This window comes from Rhinolophus ferrumequinum, chromosome 2 (genome assembly GCF_004115265.2).
Source record: "Rhinolophus ferrumequinum isolate MPI-CBG mRhiFer1 chromosome 2, mRhiFer1_v1.p, whole genome shotgun sequence".
In the NCBI taxonomy this organism is placed as follows: domain Eukaryota; kingdom Metazoa; phylum Chordata; class Mammalia; order Chiroptera; family Rhinolophidae; genus Rhinolophus; species Rhinolophus ferrumequinum.
This window is the reverse complement of record NC_046285.1, coordinates 4,733,129-4,741,594: the sequence shown is the minus strand read 5'-3', so window position 1 is coordinate 4,741,594 and position 8,466 is coordinate 4,733,129. Positions and strand designations below refer to the sequence as shown.

The 8,466-nt window shown below is 33.8% G+C and overlaps 1 pseudogene; it reads left to right on the top strand.

The window, feature by feature from the left end:
• Positions 1-1,091: 1,091 nt before the first annotated feature.
• Positions 1,092-1,751, top strand: LOC117037895 (GTP-binding nuclear protein Ran-like; annotated as a pseudogene).
• Positions 1,752-8,466: the final 6,715 nt, after the last annotated feature.

Sequence of the window (8,466 nt, the reverse complement as noted above, 5' to 3'; positions counted from 1 at the left end):
AATTTCACCAACATCAACTGAAAAAAAAGCGTATTGCAAAAAGTTTACAAAATTGGCAGATCAAGAAAGAAACAGATGTGGGGAGGCTGGATGGCTCAGTTGGTTGGAGCGTGAGCTCTGAACAACAGCGTTGCCAGTTTGATTCCCACATGGGCCAGTGAGCTGCACCCTCCACAACTAGATTGAAGACAACGAGCTGCTGATGAGCTTAAGGAGGGGCACCCCGATGGCCAGTTGGTTAGAGTGTGAGCTTTCAACAACAAGGTTGCCGCTTCAATTCCAACATGGGATGGTGGGCTGTCCCCCTGCAACTAAAATTGAAAACGGCGACTGGACGTGTTGCTGAGCTGCGCCCTCCACAACTAGATTGAAGGACAACGACTTGGAGCTGATGGGTCCTGGAGAAACACACTGTTCCCCAATATTCCTCAGTAAAAAAAGAAGGAAAGAAAAAAACAGATGTTATTGATGGTGTTGTATGTTGATTTGGGGGAAATATTAATGCCTAAAGGATTCCTCTTCTCACCAGCTATCTCTCATGTAGTGATATAATGATATTAAAATAAAGTCAGATTATTTTATCACATACATAAAATATGTAAACAGCATGAGCAAGACGAAAAATAATGACATGGGAATTATTCTAGAACAAAATAAATGATAAAAAAAGAAATGTGTATAGCATTTAAAAGTCAACAAATAATCCACCCTAGAAAAAACAACTCCCCAATATTATTTCAGTTGGTTGGTTTTACAAGTCTTCACATCAATTATCACTGCCACTCGGCCGCAAGACAATGGGACAAGGTAGCCAGGTTCTGAAAAAAGTGGGGGTTTCCTAGAAATATTTTACTATTTAGTTGTGATTTTAATGTAAACTATATGATAGAATGTAATATAGCATCAATGAAACTTTTTAAATTATTTGGAAATTAAATCCAAATAAAATCTCTCAGGGAAATAATGGCCCTGCTCAAAGTAGTCAGAATTAAATCTATTTAAATGTAGAACTGTGTAATGCTAAAAAGTTATGTGGCTAAAGAACAGAAGATAGAGATGGGCCTCTAGATGCTTCTGGAAGTAATATCACAATGACTACCCAAAGAGAACCCCAATTTTAGTTCAAACTTGTATTGGTTGGTGATGGTGGGACTGGAAAAACTACATTTGTGAAATATCATTTGACTGGTGAATTTGAAAAAAAGTATGTAGCTACCTTACCTTGGGTGTTGAGGTCCATCCCTTGTGTTCCATACCAACAGAGGACCTATTAAGTTCAATGTATGGGATACACCTGGTCAGGAGATATTTGGTGGACTAAGAAATGGTTATACATCCAAGTGTAGTGTGCCATTATAATGTTTGATGTAACTTCAAGAGTTACTTACAAGAACGTGCCTTACTGGCATTGAGATCTGATACGAGTATGTGATGACATCCCCATTAGTGTGTGTAACAACAAAGAGGATGATAAGGAAGGAAAGTTAAGACAAAATCAGTTGTCTTTCACTGAAAGAAAGAAGAATCTGCGGTACTACCATGACATCTCTGCCAAAAGTAACTACAGCTTTGAAAAGCTCTTCCTCTGGCTTGCTGGAAAACTCATCGGAGACCCTAGCTTGGAGTTCATTACCATGCCTGCCCTTGCCCCACTGGAGGCTGTCATGGACCCCGCTCTGGCAGCACAGTGGGAGCATAGCCTACAGGTTGCTCAGACCACTGCTCCCACGGACAAGGACCACAATGTGTGAAAGCTGGGGCCCAGCGTCAGAAGTCTAGTTTTATAGGCCACTGTCCTGTGATGTCTGTGGCGCAGCGTGTTTGTCTCTTTATTGCATAGCTAAGCAGAAAATATGCTTAATCTTTGGGATGCTGAGGAGATGAATGGATTTCGGGGTGAATGTAGCAGTTACAAAATACCTTCATTTTTCAGACATGCATATTTAGCTGTTTTGGAATGCAGTTGTTTCCTTATTGAGTTTCAGATATAAGACTGCTACAGTCACATCATAATATTCCGTGGTGAAATCTTGTTTGTTACTATCATTCCCATGCTTTTTCATTTCGAGTCAGAATAAAGTTGTATTTCAAATATCTGAAAAAAAAGATAAATGCATTAAATTAGATAATGGAAAAATAATATAACTCACATCAATCAAGAGGTTGAGGGGAGGAGAGTTAGGAGAAAATTTGAGTGTTAATATTCATATCAGGTATTAAATCTCTACTGCCTGTAATGAAAACATTAAGTTTAAAAATATGACACCACTCTTAAAAGCTTTTCATAACTTGTCTTTTTCTCTTTCTTACGCTATTATTTTAGAGAGTAATGTCTCATTTTGAAGAAACATATATTTGAAGTTTTACTTTCACAATAGCTTCACTTTTAAATTTAAATATATATGTATGTATTATGTATATATGTATATACATAGATCTATTTACCTATATTTATTTACTATCAACTTATCTTTTTACTTATCTGCAATTTTATCATTCTAAATATGATCCAGACATCTCTCTACCTATCATCTATCATCTGTCTGTCTATCTATCTATCATCATCTAACATCTACCATTCTAAATATTTAAACTCATTGTCATTATAACTTGTGCATATTCGGTTTAAATATAATGAGCCTGATATTTCTTAAAAAAGTCATAGAGATGTTAACAGTGATTAACCCAAGATAGTGAGAATAAGATGAATGTTATTCTTTTATAATTCTCGATATTTATTTATTTTTAAATTTTAAATTTAAACACTTTATTTTTGAAATAATTGTAGACTCACGTGCAGTTTAAGAAATAATGGAGAGAGCTCTCCTGTGCCCTTTACTCACCTTCCCCCAACAGTAACATCTGGTAACACTGGAGTATGAGATGCCGAGCAGGATATTGACATTGGTATGGTCAACAAGGAGAGTATTCCCCTCACCACAACGATGCCCCATGATGCCCTGGTAGAGCCATACTCACTCCTTGCTACCCTATCTGCTCCTTAACCCCTGTAACCACTAATCTAGTCTCCATTTCAGTTCTTTTATCATGTTGAGAATGTTATGCAAATGCAAAGATACAGTATTTAAGCTTTGGGGATTATTGGCTTTTTTTATTCAACATAATTCTCTGGAGATTCATACAGGTTGTTACATGTATCAATAGTTCATTTGTTTTTGTTTCTCAGTAGTATTTCTTTCTTTTCTTTTTATTAGTTTCAGGTGCACAAAACAATGTAATAGTTAGACATTTATCATTTATATGCCTCACACAGTGATAACCCCCCTCCCGCAATCTACTATCTCTCTGACATCGTATACAGCCTTTACATTTCCACTGTCTCTATTCCTAATGCTGTACTCCGCTTCTTGTTACATATAAATATATATGTATATATATGTAATTATAGTTAATATTAATTATTGTTCAGCTTCAGCTTCAGGTGTACAGTGAAGTGATCAGGCATCTAATCATCCCTGAGGTGGTCTCCCTAATGAGACAAGTGTCCATCGGATACCCTACAAAATCTTTACATTATTGGTTATATTCCCCAAACTGACTTTCGTATCCCCCTAGCAATTTTGTGATACCGACTGTTCTTTCTAATCCCCTCACCTTCTACATGATCCCCACCGCCCACCCCCACTCTTTACTTGTGGGAACGTGTAATGGAAACAGTACATTCACACTATGAAATACTACTGTAAATCAGAAATAGCCTCAGTAGTATCTCATAGTGTGGATGTACTGTTTCCATTACACATTCCCACTAGTAAAGACTGAGCAGGCTTCCCTCCATTCACACCAGCATTTGATGTCATCAGTTTTTGTTTTTTTTAACCATCCTAAAACACAATGATATCTCACAGTAGTTTTAATTTGCATTCTCCTACTAGCTAATGATGTTGAGCATCTTTTCACATGCTTCTTATGTTGCTATACTCTTTGGGTAATGTTTTTTTCCTGGGTTTGAAAGTTCTTTATAAATTTTAGATGCTGGTCCTTTGTCAGATACATGGTTTGAAAATATTTTCTCCCAGTCTTAAGCTTGCCTTTTCAACCTCTTAACAGAATCTTTCATAGACCAACCGTTTTTAATTTTGATGAAGCCCAATGTATCAAACTTTCTTTTTGTGACTCATGTTTTTGTTATTAATAACAACTCCGTATGCCTAGTACTAGATCCTGAAAATTTTTTTCCTAGTTTTTATACAAAAGTTTTATATAGTTTGTGTTTTACATTTAAATCTATGATTCATTTTGAGTTAAATTTTGAATAAGGTGTCAGTGTTTCTTTTTCTTTTTATCTTTATTTCTCTCTCCCTTTCTCCTTTCTTCCTTTCTCTCTCCTTTGTTTTCTTTCTTTTTTTGCCCGTGAGTTTATGTAATTGGTCTAACACCATTTGTTGAAAAAGCTATCATTCCTCTATTAGATTGCTTTTTCACTGATGTCAAAAATCAGTCTGACATGCTTTTGTTGGTCTCTAGCTGTGTTCTCTATTTTGTTCTTTTGATCTATGTGTCTATCCCTCAATCATACCATGTCTTAAATATAAGTAGTATAGTTCTATAATAAATCTTGGAGTGAATAAAGGAATTTCTCTTATTCTTATTTTTAAAAATTGTTTGAGTTATTATAGTCTGTTTGCCTTTAGATAAATTTTAGTGGAACTTGGATTATATCTAAAAAAAATTATGCTGTTCATTTGATAAGAGTTGTATTTACATATTGATTTGGGGAAGACAGGCACCTTTATTATGTTGAGTCTTCCAATCCATCAATGATTTATTTCTGTCAATTTATTAGGATTTTCTTTGGTGTATTTCACCAGTGTTTTATAGTTTTCAGCATAAATGCCCTGTACATGTTTTGTTAAATTTAAACCTAAGTGTTTCTCTCTCTCTCTCTCTCTCTCTCTCTCTGGAGCAATTGTAAACAGTACTATGCTTTTAATATTGGTGTCCATGTTGTTATTGCTAGAATATAGAGATACAAATTGATCTTTGAATGCTTATCTTATATTTTATGACCTTGTTGAATGTACTTATTAGTAGTCTTGGAGGTTGGTTTCTTTATGTTTCGTTTTGGTTTTGTTCTCTTGATTCCTTGGGAATCTATTAGATGTGGCATATAGTGAGAAGTCCATTGGGCTTGCAATGTGTGTCTATGTTGAAGCACATTTTGCACAAATATTGAATTTTCCAATGCAAGTATCCTCAAGCTAAGCAGTCCTGAACAAATGAACCTAACTTTTGTATCAACTGGTTTCAAAATTCTTTTTCAATAATATTAGTCACATTTTATTCAAGTTTTAATCTAGAAAAATCCCATGTATTAGTAGACGTAAGCCATGTATCGTATCCAGGAAACATACTAGTCCTCTCTGACTTCCCTAACAGTTACATAGCTGCTTCACAATTTCTTCGTTCCTACAGAAGCTCTATTTCCTTCACCTTGGTTTAGAATGCCCATGCCATTAAGGCTCCTTCACATTCTATGAGGTGAATGTAGCAGGTTACTGTTAGTGCATTATTTCTGTGATCCCCTCTTGGATTACAATGTTTAAGCCCAGAACCTAAAAATTTCAAAGGGAAAAGAACTATGAATGTCAGCACCACAAATGGACTGCCTGGCAAAGCATTTCTTTTTCTCTGCATTTTCCCATAAATGTTCTTCCTCATTCAGCTGTAGAACTCTTTGACTATTTAGTTATCTGTAAGAAGTTAGATATTTTTTTAAAGGAGACATTTTTACAGAATGCAGATTATGATACTTTACTGCAATTACTGTATGAATTTGATGAGTCATTTACATTAAGCAAACTATGATATAGCTTTTGAAAACGCCGAAGGGCGATATAAGATTAGGATCCGTATGCTTGAAAATGATTTCTCATTTAGTTAGAACACATCAAGGGAATGAAGGGATATTATGCAAGAAAATGTGCTATCCATAGCAACTAATTGTAGCATCTTAAATAAAGAACAGATTATGCGTACCATTTAAATGCAACATATTATATAAGAGGACACATATTCCAAATATTTCAACAATGTCAACATTACATCACTTTGTCACCCATATAGAATTAGGAAAGGTTCAGCTCTTATTTCCTATGAGGCCCAGAGTATTCAGCAAGAAGGATGATTCTTCACTTCAGCCCTGTATTTGAGGCATGGTAACTGAAAAAAATCTCACCATCTGGAACCTATCCTGTGAGCTGTATTCATGTTCTCCAGCGTAGAGCGACAGATGTCCACATTACAAAACATAAAAAATAAAAATACTTTCCATACTGTCATGCTTATTTCCTAAGTGCAGAAAACATGATTTCTGTTCAGAGAAGCTCTGAAATAAGTTTGTCCTGGAATAATTTTGTTTACATTCAAGTTAGAAATAATTAAACGAACATCAGGAAGTTTTATGCCAGGTTAAAATTAATAAATTAACTTTTGTGATCACTCTGCTGTCATATTTTATTTCTGAACAAATAGTTTAAAATAGAACTGATTATTCATGACTGTGTTCAAGAGCTAAAATTTGCTTCTCAGGAACATTAAAAAAATTAAATCATTGACTGATTCCTGATAATTTTTTTCATCCCATCTTCTTATTCATTGGATAATCTTAATTTCAATGTTCTAATATGTTCTCTAGGTTTCTGTTGTATATTTTATATATAATAAAATGCCACTATGTATATTTTATGATTCTTTGCTTCAGTATAAATATGTCCTGTTCACTTTTATTCATTTAGGTCGGGGGGGGGGGGGGAGAAACTCTCTGAATAAGGACATATGTATTCTAGTTTTACCCTGTATCATAATAACATTAGACAAAGCACATAAGTTCATTGAGTCTCCTTTGTTTTATTTGTAAAATGGTCATATCCCGCTAGATATTTTTCCAGCTTCAAATACTCACATATAATTTGTGTATATTTATATTTATGGTTTGTTTATGCTTAGTGTTATATTATTATTTAATAATTGTTTCTTAAATAAAATTCCTTTTTTTTTACTCTTGATTGCCTCATAACATTTCTCAAAAATGTATTTAGGATTATGGCCAGTCAAAAAGTCTTAAAATTAGACATCTCTCTTGGTGGGTTTATGTTTACATGTACTTTGAAATTCTGCTCAAGGAAGTGTTTAAATGTACTTAATGAAGAACATAATTTCTGAGATCTCTCTACATGATATTTAAAACATAATTTTAAAATTATAAGTTAAAATAGCTAAAAAAACACATTTCAAGAAAAAAACGTTCTTTGAATATTCAGAATAGAAGGATTGCTTCTGGCTGGAGAGAACAAGGAAGGTTCATGGAGAATATTTTTAATTTTTCTGCCTATGCTTAGAAACAAGAGAGTTTGACATCATCAAATACCATACACTGAATAATAAGAAGAGAAGTAATAGTTTTGGGGTCACATATTTCCTTGCTCTGCAAGTCAGAGTTGCAAAGGAAATGTACCATATTTTGCAGTGTATAATATGCACATTTTTGTCCAAACTTGTAAGGAAAATATAAGGATGTGCAGTATACTTGGGTAATACTAATTCTGTATCTATATAAATGTTTTTAATTCTTTTATTTATGCTTAAAAGTTAAAAGTGTAACTCTAGAAGTCAATAATGATATCCTTATGCAAAATAATACCCTGGAACACGACAATCAGGTTTGTTGAATTTAGGACTAACTTGCAATGACGAAGAGTTCTTGGCTTTCTATGATGCGTAAATATCATGTTTGTTACCAATACATAAAATTTCTTGTATTTTGTATCTGCTCTTATCATTTTTAATTATTGGTTACATAAAATTTCTTGTACCATAATATGTTAAAAAATAAATGCTAAAATTCCTTTATAATACAAAAAGCAAGTACATAAATATAAAAAATTAAACATTTGAATTAAAAAATTAAAATGAAAGATTTTTTTCCTGAAAGTTTGGGCCAAAAATGTGGGTGCACATTATACACAGAAGCACATTACACGTTGTAAAATACAGTAGTTCTTTCATGTGTCTAAAATTTTATTGTATGAAATCAACACATTGTGTACCTTAAACTTATGCAATGTTATATGTCAATGATATCTTAATAAAGCTAGAGAGAAAAATGAAAAAAATAGCTAAAAGAAAAATAAATAAAGATAACGGTATTAGAATATAATACAGTTATGTTTTTCCTGTTTTCTTTTTGAGAAATAATTGACATACCTCACTGTATATATATATATATTTTAAAGTAATTGCGGTTTTTGCAATTCTTAACCTTTTAAACCACAATTAGTTTTTTTTTTTTCCCCAAGTGTGCTTTTTCCAGGACCCATCAGCTCTAAGTCAAGTAGTTGTTTCACTCTAGTTGTGGGGGGCGCAGCTCACAGTGTTCATGCAGGGATCGAACTGGCCATCCTGGTGTTACGAGTGTCAGGTTCTAACCAACTGAGCTAACTGCCA